The sequence below is a fragment of the Cimex lectularius genome, unplaced genomic scaffold, assembly GCF_000648675.2.
Source record: "Cimex lectularius strain Harlan isolate CLEC.00 unplaced genomic scaffold, Clec_2.1 scaffold85, whole genome shotgun sequence".
NCBI classification, from domain to species: domain Eukaryota; kingdom Metazoa; phylum Arthropoda; class Insecta; order Hemiptera; family Cimicidae; genus Cimex; species Cimex lectularius.
The window spans coordinates 549,393-563,049 of record NW_019392718.1 but is presented as its reverse complement, the minus strand read 5'-3'; the positions used below and the strand labels follow the sequence as shown (position 1 = coordinate 563,049).

The 13,657-nt window shown below is 34.8% G+C and overlaps 1 protein-coding gene and 1 long non-coding RNA gene across 5 annotated transcripts in view; one reads left to right on the top strand and one right to left on the bottom strand.

Moving 5' to 3' along the window:
* Nucleotides 1–13,657, top strand: part of LOC106669723 (high affinity cationic amino acid transporter 1-like) — a 51,996-nt gene that overhangs the window by 15,645 nt on the left and 22,694 nt on the right. The gene's annotated exons all lie outside the window — the stretch shown is intronic.
* Nucleotides 6,790–7,115, bottom strand: LOC112126786. Its single transcript, XR_002910225.1, has 2 exons — nucleotides 6,904–7,115; nucleotides 6,790–6,834 (listed from the first exon to the last, which is right to left on the bottom strand). It is a non-coding gene; the product is annotated as an uncharacterized LOC112126786 (long non-coding RNA).

The window sequence follows — 13,657 nt, the reverse complement described above, 5'->3', positions numbered from 1 at the left end:
CCCAAAACTTTTAAGTAAGTATCCTTCAGGCCATGGCTGTTCTCCCAGAAGTAGGAATCTCAGCCTGTATTGTTTGCATGGCCCTGACCTGGAATACCAGAACTTATTTATAAAACATTGCCCGATGGATCTACGTTTTGAATTTTTGGTTTGATATGTGGGTAAAGGTGTAAACAGTGGGTTGCTTGGCTCTATGATCTTATGAGAATTCAGCTCGAAAGACAGAGGTATACTTAATAACTAGTGAGTTTGATTTCATATTTTGCTTGCTCAGAATATACTTGACGCGTTTCTTTAATTCGTTTTGGAGCCATAAGTTTTGGAGTTCGGCTTTTTATAACCTAGAGCACAACTATCAATGTGCCTGTCGAGCTAGTCTCTTCAAAGATTTGTCTTGCTCCTCATTCTTGGATAAATGCTTGAGAAGGTTATCCTTAGCTAAGTGTAACCTTCTCAACACTCTGACCACTACATCATACACCAATCACGTTATGGAGGAAACCATCCTTGAGTTGACGATGTGTCCAGATGTCCCATTGAATTTGACAAGGCATGGCATATGTCCATAACGTGGAAACATAGAACAATACTTCCTCCTACCTTCATCTAAAATCCTACTTACCTGATTTTCGTCGCCCGACATACAAACAGGCAAACTGAACAAAGTTAGAAAAAACCTACTTTTTTGGCCGCTTGCATAAACACATTGGCCATGCCTCAATTTTTCTGATAGGACTCAATGCCATGCCTCTTTACGACCTTGTGCACAGCGACCAATCCGTTGGACATTATCTAGAGCTTTTCATTAATCTTAGCTTTTTTACCAGATCCCAAAGCTTTTTAAACTTTATAGTGTGTTCTGAGCTATTCTTCACCCCTGGGATAGAAACCTCAGGCTACATATGACTTCGCAACAACAGAGTGCATGTTCCGCTAGTTCTCCTTATTGCTATTTCGAGTCTATACATATGCCTCTGTAATCTGTAGCCTCTTTTCACCAGCCCTACTAAAATCCTAAGAAGTGTAAGCTTAACAGTTCTGAATGGTCCTTTGATGAACTTTCCTGCATACCTCTTTCTTTGAATTCATTCCAGTTGAACCAAGAACTCATTTTTAACCCATTGTCAATTTGGTATGATGCAAAAGGTTTCAGGGCCGTTGGGTGCCTCGATTTAACGTCACTTGACATTTATCGGCCTCCTTGTCTGGCTATATGTCATAGAATCCAAAGCCGGATAATTTTATTGACTTAACCAAAGACTGATTCATGCGTCAATTAACTATTGTGAAAATATTTGCTTAATTGCACTGCATAAATCACAAATAAAAGTTTTAAGACAATAAATTCCTGCCTGTAAATTTTAACTGAAATGATGTTTTATAGCTTGACTATAAAGGTTTAAGTATCGTTTAACGGGCGGTTGTAAAACATATCAAAACCCTTCGTTCTACCATAAGAGTAACTGGCTAAATTACAAGTACAATATTTCAAGGAAATAAGGTTCGGACCGAACCTATCACAATGTGCTATTTAAAGAAATTCTGGAATTATGGATAATAATATTCTGAAGGGTATATTATTCACATGATTATTCGGAAACCATGAGATGCAGTCTGGTGTGATGTAGGTTTCAGAAAAAGTTTTCTTTATCGTGCCAACGTTTCGATCTTTATTGAGTTCATCTTCAGGGCCTGGGATTTACAAACATTGTTTACATTTAACAAATACATATAGGGTGTGGAAAAAAGTGAATTTATACCTTGCAAAATATATTTTTTATATTCAATCAAAGTGTTTGTCTTCTGTGTAATTGTGCCATTCTTGCGTGTTGTGTTGAGAATGCCAGTGAGATATTGCTGTTTGATGTTTATATATGTTGGATTTTGTACATAAATGTAAACAATGTTTGTAAATCCCAGGCCCTGAAGATGATCTCAATAAAGAACGAAACGTCGGCACGATAAAGAAAATGTTTTTCTGAAACCTACATCACACTAGACCGCATCTCACGATTTCTGAATAATTATCTATTAACGGTCTGTAATCACCACACATGAAAAATAATGTTCACTCCGTCGTGTCTATTTGAATTGACGGTCATATTAATCCCCGGGGTTGCGAAGTTAATGACGTTTTGCTTTATGGTTTTGACTTCGAAAAAGACAGGTTCTTACTTAACGAGGCAGTACCAAACCTTGGATGCTTGTCCAGCAATTGCACTTGTTTAGCACATTCTTGTATTTCAGCCTTGACTTCTGGTCAGTACACATTTTTGAAAAAACAACATGAATACTTCGACTAATACACTTCCAAAATTTAATGTATAAATGTTATTTTTTTAATTAATTAATCTTTTTACGTTAGGTTTTGATTGAAGTAAAAAAGCTAGTGTCACAAGCGGGATTCGAACCCACGACCTTCAGCTCAATACGCCGCTGCTCTAACCATTTCATCTATCGTGACTTCGATCTTCTCAGACACCAACTCCCCATCTCAACCTCCAACCTTTCGAATTTTCCTTCCTTTTGCCATTTTTCAAGGCCGAAGGTCGTGGGTTCGAATCCTCCTCGTGACACTAGCTTATTCATTTCAACCAAAACCTTACATAAAAAGATTAATTAATTGAAAGAAATAATTTAGTCAATCAGACTACTAAATATAAAGGATTATTTTTTTAATATTAATTTTATTCATACAAGAATTATTCGAAGAAATATGCCTTTTTGCTGTGTTGTATTTTAGATGTGACAGCATGTACACCTGTTATTTTCGGCTGTCGTATTTATTCATAATGATAGTACTTCTTTTTTTACCAATAACCACTGCCATGGACTAGAAAAAGGTGCGCTATTCAGCAAAAAAAAATTAGTCTTGGTCAGGAATCGAATCGCGTGATGGACTACCCCGTTACATAAAGGAACAGAAACAAACCGCAGACTTTCCGTTTCTTTTTAAAAATTGTTCGAATCCTGTGAAAGGGCAAATATTTCGGACCCCGTTCGATTTCACGGGTGTCCTTCATGTCCTACAATTAATTCCGTCGTATCCTGGGAGTGCTTGATTTTTCTTGATCCTTAAAGAAAAAAAAGTCTGCAATAAAGTTAATCCGTGGGATATCCCTCGATTTAACTTTAATGCTCACTTCACTTATCAGTTACGTAAAATTTTACATCGCCAATGATAAAAAGCAATTTTTTTGTTGAAAATAAAACTACAGTTAAAATACAGCGAAATTATGATCGTTGACTTTAATGCCCTCATAAAACATCTATTGACTGTGTTCGTTTGTTATGCAATCATTTCTTTCAGGCATGTTACTCCTTGGAAGAAAGCAATCCTCAATCCTGAAGTTTCAATATTGTAACTTTCTATTAAAAAATCAGGGCTAAGGACAATCTGAAAGAAAATAAAAACATTGTTTTTTGTCAAGCTTTCGAGAAAGCTCTTTAATTGATTTGGTGTGACTCCTTTGTGATGTGAGTACCCTAGATTCTAGCCCTTCTCGAACACTAAGTCTCATTGTAACTAAAAAATATCAATGAGTTTATTTGTGAGTAAATAAATCTAATAAAAAATGCCCCCGGCGTGTTTCACGCAGGTCCTCCCGTCTGGAGTCCACCAAAACTCTTATTTGTAATGACAAGTTCTGCAATAAGTACAAATATGAACATCTACTTACAATACTTACACTCATGGTTTCAACAGAATGGATTTCTTAGTTGGTTTCTTCTCATGTCACGCCAGTACACAACAGTTGCATCGCGTTGAGGACATCATCCTCTCTTAAGCAGAAACAATATTGCTGCTATTCACTTTTTCATATATACTTAAATATCTGACTGACCAATACGGCCGCACCTGTCGGAGATTTCTTTTTATATTACAAAGAAGCGCGTGTCTCTCATGGCAATATCTTCAGGCCGTTCTTATTCAAGTATCCTCATTTAACGTTAATTCGAGACTTCTTCTCAAAGTCAGCAGAGTGATTCATGTGCAGTTTGGTCTAACTTGTTTCTATCGTACACACATAGTAATTTAATCCATTAAAAGGCATTTTTTCTAACCTTTCCGTAAATTAAAACTAGTATATAGCACACTTCCAATTTTTCGCGTTTATCGCGTTTCAGCTTTTCGCCTTCTTCAAGCTGCTGTGTGTTTTTTGTCAAAATTTTGTATTTTTGAAGCACAGCAAAAGCCTGCTCGAGATACCAGTCTAACTGACCAAACCAAGGAGACTGGGCGGGCCTAGATAGATATTTTGACATCAGGCATTTCTAGAGCTGTAATAATACAAGTAAAACGGTTTTTATGGGTATGGACAAATACGAGTCTACTTCAGGGAGGATATCTTTCTTATAAAAAGAGCCAAAATTATTTTTCTACCACAGTCCATGATCTGAAACCATCACATATACCTTATCTAGGCTCTAAAATTTCTCAGTTTGGTACATAAGAGATAACTATACTTTTCCCAGGTAGAATTTATTACAAATCTGACAGTTTTCTATCTTTTTTTCAAAGTAGTTGCAATTGGACCATCTTTATAGATTTACTTTTCTTCTTATCTCATCCAGCCCCCAAAATTCTAAAAATTAGCCTTTACTGCCAATATTACAATGTTAACCAATATACTGAAATTTATGGTTTCAAATACAAATTTTCTAGATAGTTTCTTTTCATTTTACTCAACTATACAATAGGTACATTGCGTTGAGGACATCTTGAGTATAAACATTGCTCTGGTATCTTTCTCGTCATAGCTCAAGCGTTTGATCTGATATTACATACTCACAAACAAGCAGTACTGACGCATCTCTCAGATATTTCTATCTAAATTTCAATTAAACTGGTTGTCTCCATGGCAGCATCTTTGGGCCCTTTTTATTTACAATATACACAGCGGAACCTGTTCTTCTTGGTATTACATGCTCTTTTGTTTACGACACACCTGTCATCTAATCCTGATGCTTTCCTATCTGGTCTTAACATCCAACTCCAATTAAAACTTTTCCAGTTTTGGTCTAATAAAACTAAATCGACCTAAGGTGATGTACCGTACTAAAATTCTCTTGGAGTCGATGGATCCACTGCAGGGAAACTTTTTTTTTTATCAAGCTTAACGCTAGATTTTCATTGAGCCAAAATCACTTTTGTGACAAAATTCGCTATTGTAAATTTTATAATAAACAAGAAAATAAAAAAAAGGAAGTTTTTTATTTGAAGAAAAATAAATATTGTTAATAACTTTTATTGTAACAGTTTTCGTTTTATTAAAGAGTATGGCCATACTTCTTATTAAAATGGTTAAAATAGACTGTATCGCAAAAGAAAAACGAGTCAAAACCTGATTGAAAAAAAATTACAAACATAAAAACAATGAAAAGAGAAAAACGTAGATATTTACCCTAATGTAGGTTCGACATTGAATTTACTTACTTAAAGAGCTTACCGTCTTTTTCCTTCATAATAAAATTATTTTAAGGAAATCCCATAATAAAACATGCTCTTATATAATTTTTAAAAACTAGGTAAAAAATAGGTGATACATTATATACAAATTGATTGTTTGGGAATGAATTTGTCTCAAAACCAATACCACGTTAGAATTACATGATTAGAAAGTTCATTACTTATAGTCAGAGTATTTTTTTGTTCAAAATATATGCGATTTATAATCTGACATGGGAATTTTAAAGGAGGAAATTAAAAATCATAAATTTCTCCGTTTAATTTGCCGATTTTACGAAACCAGTCCGCATCCAGTTCATGTTTCAAACTGGATACCCCAACCCTCGCTCGGTTGCATAACTTTTAATTATTTCCATTCAAATCTTATCAACCCTACTCAAAATCCCATCCGTCTTGATTTGGCCGGATTTTACACGGGGAAAAAAATTTATTGCCGCCTTTCTCCTGCACACAACGAACGCGTGAAATTGTTATGCAACGGAATCAAAAGGAAATTAACGCCTCACCGAATAAGCTTTATTGCCCGTCTTAAGAGTAATGCCATCAATAAAAGTAAATGGAATTATAGCATAAAATGCAAACAAGGGAAAAGATCTATATGACGATTGATGAAGGTATGAGTAGTAATTTAGAGATGGGCAAAAAATCGAGAATCGATTCAAAGAATCGACTCATCTAAAAGAATCGATCCCCCAATCGATTCCTTTAAGTGAGTTGCGGTTCAGTTCAGGTAACTGGAGGGGACGGATACGTCACACGTTTCCGGACGATTCTTTTTCCTAACAACTCTTTTTGATTCTTCTAAGAAAATCTTCAACTCCCGGAGTCGGATTTCAACTCCCGGAGTCGGATTTCAACTCCCGGAGTCGGATTTCAACTCCCGGAGTCGGATTTCAACTCCCGGAGTCGGATTTCGACTCTTCAATTCTTTTGGCGACTCATAAACTCTGCGATTCCTTTGATTCTTTCGATTCCTCAACTCCCGGACTCCCAGTTTGATTCTTTCGATTCCTCAACTCCCGNTAATTGGAAAAAACTTTAATTTATAAGGAGCCAGTAAGCTCAAGCAAAGCCTTATTATTTCTTTTGTTTGGTGTTGGGAAATTTTACGAACGAATGGTGTTGGTAAGGGACAGGTGTACATAAGTGTTGTAAAAGATTCTTTATTAATAAACTCTTGTATATAAAAAGGGAAGGGTCTTGTCTTAATTTTAGGACATAGTCCGTTTTAACCCTTTCTTCCTCTTTTGACTGAAGAGGGGCGCTTATCGCCCAGCACTCAGGCTTATTTACCCCGTAGGTAATAAGTGCCACCTCACAACGTTTATTTCGTTGAGAGCACGCGCAAGATGCATCGGGTCCATCTGTAGATTAAATATTTAATCGGTATTTACTCATAAATAAAATCAGAGAAAGCAAACTGATTAACCTACCTTGTACTTTGTAGACGTTGTCCTCGGTTGAAAACTGTTGAAGAACAATAGGTAGAATGAGAGATTATAGCATATCTATTGAATGTCCCCCACCATTCGGACTTTAATGCACGATCGCCCGCTCTCTGACGGCAAACTTGTGCACCTCGATACCACACAAAGTATTTAGACCGTTCTTAGTATATTATATTTTTAATTATATCTTATTTATAATTTTTATAAAGACGACTTATTAAATCTGTCGCCGTAAATTCGAGTATTGCATTCATTTTTTTTTTTTTTGCAGATTCTGACTTTTTTTTCTCTGAACATTTATCGTTGATGAATCGAACTATGAAATTTTATACGAAGTAACTACTACAAAAAAAAAAAACCTACGTTTTAAAATAAAAAAAAAACTTTATCGCCTACCGTTGACCATGTAATGTCGTTAAAAAATGCTTTTGCAGACGTGATCAGATATTTGATAGTAAATTCTTCAGCGTCGGATAAAATAGGTTTAACATTTGGCAACCATAATATTTCGAAAAGCGGGTGGATTCCTTACACCAGTGCCATTGAGATAACAGGTGGACGTGTGTGGGAGATGATAGAATCTATTTTTCAGAGCAATGATGCTGCTCTCCACACAGATGAATTTACAATTTCGGTCTCAGTTGTGAGTTACCAAGGGGAGGGGGCAGAATGAAAAAAATTTTCATTCAATGATATGTTCCTTAGGAAAAACGGTATAATTAGTTTTACTAATTCTGATTTTTTATTTTTTTTTTTTTTTTTGGCGAAGACTGGTGGAAAAAGGGATCCCAAATTTATGAAAGTCAGGAGAGTCAATTCCGACCGACCAAACGGAATGAGTGTACTGTATGGATGTATTTACGTGTATGAACGTATTTATTTGTATGAATGCAGTGTTTGAAAGTGTTAAATAGAAAATAGACTCANCGATTCAAAGAATCGACTCATTTCAGGGATTGAATCGAAGGGAATCGACTCACTTAAAAGAATCAAACTTCCCACCACTAAGTAGTATATAGTACTTGGGGCAGACAAACATTACCCCCTCCACCTTCCTGTGTCGGCGAGACAGACTTTGCCCCCACTTATCTTCCTTCGAGGTGCCCCCATCACTCGTCGGGTCTGATGCGGCCTAGGATTGACTTTTAAAATTTGCTAAGGGGGTTTTTTTCACCCTTATTGTTTACATTGAAACGTCACCACGCCTGTAACCTTCCTGACCAGACTCTACTCTGGTCAAATTCGGGGGGGGATGACGAGGGTTGTTTTCATCTTTATTTTTCCTTGTTACGAAAATAATTTTCATTTTTAAATATTTAGGTTGATAAATGAATTTACTAAATCGATACATATTCTTAAATGTTAACCCATCCGACTGTATATGTCGCTTTAAAAAAAAATACCATGGGGTTTGCCGAGGGTTGTTTTCACCCTTATTTTATTTTCCTTTTGATGAAAATCGTTTTCATTTTTAAATATTTAGGTTGATAAATGAAATTACTAAATAGATGTGTACTTTATTCCATCAATATTTCATTGAGAATTGTCATGTGGATCCGTTTGCAGAATGTATCACCATTGCGTCAGCATGCAATCTTGCATATCGACGAAATTTTTTGAAAATGAATAGGCATTATCCTCCTGAACGGGTATCGGCTCTTTGGTTACTATGGGACTCGCTATACAATGGTTACTATGGGAAGAGAATAAACGAAAAATTAAAATTCAACATGTCGGAAGAGGAAGGGAAGTCAGTATCCCCTTTACGAAATTTAAAGTTGATGGGTATAATAAAGAAACAAATACCGTTTTTGAATTCAGAGGGTGTTTTTATCATGGTCATCCACCGTGCTACCCTTACAGAAAAGATGAACCATTATATAAGGCATCTACTGAAACAATGAATACCAGATATAATGATACCCTAAAACGTCTAGACTATTTAAAAAGTATGGGGTACAATATTGTCCATTGTTGAGTGTGAATTTCGCGAATTGCTCAAATCGAACTCTGAATGTTCACTATATTTCAAAAATCCCACAATTCTCTCTCAAGAACCACTACTCCCTATTTTACGGGGGTCGGACGGGGAATACACGGCTTCATTATAAAACGACAGACGATGAAGAAATTCACTATGTTGATGTCTGCTCCCTCTATCCTTATAAACACGGAAAATTCCCAATCGGCCATCCAACAGTGTATGTAGGCGAAGATTGTGTAAAAATTACTGGAGCGCAATGCGGTTTAAATAGCATTGAGGGTTTCGTAAAATGTACCGTCTTACCACCTAATGATCTTTATCATCCTGTTTTGCCGATTAAAAAACATGGCAAACTGCTGTTTGTTTTATGCAACGAGTGTGCTGTTGAGCTTTCTTCAAATCCCTGCACCCATAATGAACAACGGAGATGCTTGAATGGCACATGGGTTGTAGACGAATTACGAAAAGCAGTCAGATTGGGATATAAGATCACGAAAATTTATGAAATTTGGAATTATAAGATAGTACAGTACTCCAAAGAGAAAAAAGAAGACGGGTTATTTTCTAAACGTATACATCACTTCCTTAAAATAAAACAAGAAGCTTCAGGTTACCCTAGTACAGTAACGGATGAGATAATCATGAAAAGCTACATTCAATCGTATTACCTGGTTGAAGGTATTATGTTAAATAAATATGCCACAAAAAGTAATCAGGGACTACGCTCTTTAGCAAAGTTGATGCTTAACTCGTTTTGGGGCAAATTCGGCCAACGAGACAATTTTACAAAGACAATTTTAATCGAAGACCACTCTCAGTTATGCGAAATGCTTATAAATTCCAACTACATTGTGAATCATATTCAGGAAATCAATGATAATGTCATATGTTTCAACTGGGAGAACAAGGAAGATACTATAGTACCCTCGCCAATTATGAATGTAGCAATTGCTGCTTATACTACCACTCAAGCCCGCCTAATAATGTACAACTACCTCGAAAAATTAGGTGAAAGAGTTTTGTACTATGATACTGACTCGATTATATATATAAAGAGACCTCGGTCTACAGAATATGAACCACCAGTGGGGAATTATTTAGGGGATCTTACTAACGAGCTAGTAGAGTACGGCGAAGGGAATTTTATCACCGAATTTGCTTTAGGGTGGGCCAAAAAATTACGGTTACTCCGTTAAAAGCATAAAATTGAACAAAATAATAAATGTCTGCAAAATAAAGGTGAATTAAATTAAATTGGGAGAATCTGCAACTAGTAAATTTTGATGTAATTAGAAATATGATTTTGACGGACGAAGAGACTCAGAATAAAACATTTTTAAAAAGTAAAAACATTAAAATTACACAACAGCCTAATGTATCAATGCAGGAAAATAAACTGTATAGAATAAATTTCATGAAAAGAGTTAGGTGTGAGGACTATAACTCCTACCTTATGGTCAAAATAGGTCGGCTAGACGATTAGATTTTTATTTAACAGGGAGTATATTGCGTTAATTTATTTCGAAGTATTTCGTTATGTTTTTGTTCCTCATTATTTTTTATGAGAGGGTTATTTTATTTGACTGAAAGTATATTGCGTTAATATATTTAGTAGAAGTATTTCATTATGTTTTTGTTTTTCATTATTTGTTATGAGATGGTTATTTTATTTGATTGAAAGTATATTTTCTCATTATTTATTATGAGAGGGTTATTTTATTTGACTGAAAGTTTATTGGATTAATTTATTTAGTAGAAGTATTTCATTATGTTTTTGTTTCTCATTATTTATTAGGAGATGGTTATTTTATTTGTTTGAAAGTTTATTGGATTAATTTATTTAGAAGGATTTCTATATTTTTAAAAATATCATTATTAATTATGAGAGGGTAATTTGACTGGAAGTTTCCATTCGTTTTAAATTCATTTTTTAACTCTGGCGAAGACCGTTCCAACCCGGTTTGAAAAAAGAGGAGGAAAAAATGAATTTAAAATGAATGCAATACTCTAAATTGCGGCGACTCATAAAGGTTTCCATATTCTCTTATAAACATGAATCCTTATGAATAAAAGATGAATGAATTATTTATTTAAATATTAGTTTTGTAAACACATCATCCACTTTCACATGGATAAGGTGATGTTTTTTTTAAATTTCTCAAAAATTTGTAGAAAGTTTATTATTTGTTTTCGTTACGTCTTCTAATGGGAGGATAAAAATAGCAGGCTCCTTTCGCTCTTTAGGGCATCCTTATATAAAATAACACCCCATTAATAATAATTGTCAATAAAACGTAATTTAAAATTGGCCGGCTACGGCAATTTTCTATTTATTAAATTTAATCGAAAATGTCAACCATTATGCAAGCGAGATTTACAGCATGAATTTTGTTTATTTAACATTTCAAGTGTTTTGAGAATTTATTGGCCAGTTTGGGGTCTTATGACAACTATAAAATCCAATAAAATATACATACTACAAATTATTACGTTTAAGAAGATGTTTTTTAAAATAAATTCTTTTCTATCTCTTACGCAGTCATTTTTTTAAAGTACTAACCCTTCCGACATGTGATTAATTTTTCATTCAAAAGATAGAAGTAAGATAATTTTATAGAACTCTAATTGTAAACAAAAACTGAAGTGTCATAACATTCAAATTTCCTACGAACTTTTCTAACTGATCTTTAATAGTTGTTATTAACAGCCTAATTCAATCGAAAACATAAATTAACGAAGCTGAACTGACAATAAAATTGTCAAATCAAATAAACATAATGTATTTACCATAGCATTTGTACTACTAACGATTTTCAAACTTTTGTTGTTTGCATTTCCAATTATGATTCATTTACTTTAAAAAAACTTTAAAAAACTACTTCTCGTAGCTAAAACTGTAAAGTTGCGTGCGAATTTTCGGTCTGAAAAATAGGTTTCATGAAGCGTTTAGTCTGTGAAGCAGATTTTACAACAGTATTTCGTCTTAAGAAAAAGGGTTGCATGATTTCCATTTTTTGAAGTTCGTCGTTTTTTTCGCCGAAAAATTAAGTGCCATACCAACTTCTAGTGATAAAAGTTTATTATCTCATCTTTTTAGTCTGTAAAGCAGGTTTACAAAAGTATTTAGTCTAAAAATAAGGTTGTTTTATTCCTGTTATTTCTGGTTTTCGATTTTTCGTTGGAAAAGTCAGTGCCTTGCGAACTTCTAGACTTAGGCGCGGTGCGCAATGGGGCGATGCAATAGGCGATACGGCAACTGATACACAATTCGACATCACATCGCCGACACTGTATTTCTCGCCTATGCAACTAGACCTATGCATAGCAGCCCTACTGCGATGCAACGCCGATAATTATCGCTCGTCAATCGCTCCAGACGATAAATCGGCGCAATTCGTCAGTGGATCATGTCGGCTCAACAGGACGACGTCTCTGCTGCTTTCTTTTGACAAAATAGGTGATTAGAGCCCATGTTTATGGAACTATGTGTTAAAAAGTTATTCAAGAACTAATTTGACAAGCATAGCATGGAAGAAAATAGCAGAAAAGCTGAAGTTGAAAATATTTGTGTCTGGTGTTTAGTGACCGTTAGTTAATGATTATTTTGAGATCGTGAGATGCGGTCTGGTGTGACGTAGGTTTTAGAAAAGCATTTTCTTTATCGTGCCAACGTTTCGATCTTTAATGAGATCATCTTCAGGGCTCAAAGTGCTTGTTTTCTGCGTAATTGTGTCATGCTTGTGTGTCGAGTTGAGAGTGCCAGTCAGTTGAAAATATTGTTAATTGTACATTGGTGTACCCAATATTTTTTCGTTTTTTTATTTCCGCTGACTAAAGTACCAATAATAATGACATCCTCTTCCGAAGAGCTCATGATTACAAATGCGTAAAAAGGTAGTACTACTCTCTAATAATAGAGATCAAGATTACACCAATGGATTAGAGTCCGTCTGTCGAGTTTACATATGCAAATAAATAACAAATACAGAAGTAAACATATTCAAAATTAAGAAAAATATTATTTTTAGTAAAATGAAAATGGTTTAAAATTACATTCATCCACCAAAAACTGTCTGTACCAGCGTTCTTTCCAACCAGTCCTTAACCCAACCCTTAAACCTCACATGATCATGAGTAATCAAATTAGCCAGTTTGTTAAGATCATTGAATGTTTTGGCAATAAAGGTGGAATGTAATTTAAACATAAAAAGAAATAAACTTGACGTATTAGTTTCTAAATAGATAGCATAATTGGGCGTATTGTTGGGAAGGGATAATATTAAGTTCGCAGCGAATAGTTAAAATTTTTCTACAGCTATATATTTTTTATAACCCCAAATTTGCGCTGCGTAGCAAGCCAAGTTCTAGTAAAGCCTAATTTTGCTAGTTTTACGTTTTCCAACAAACGTTTCGTGAAATCTAACTGTAATGTCAATAAGACCCCCAAATATTTATGTTTTAACTATTTTTACAATTTCATTTTTAATTTCCATCTTTCGCTTGGTCGTATTTCTTTAAATATCATAATTTTTGATTTAGAGGTATTAGCTTTTCCAGCATACATTTCTAAATCTTCTATCATTTTTATAACACAAAAGGAGAGTCTAGTAACACCATATAACATACATAACAGTGTAATGTAAAAAGGTACTATGGTTTTGTATCTATCGCTTTGCTCCAGTGGGGACGAGCGTGTTGCGCCGATAAAAGTCGTATCGGGCGATTAAAGATCGCTTAATGTTGCTTCACTATCCT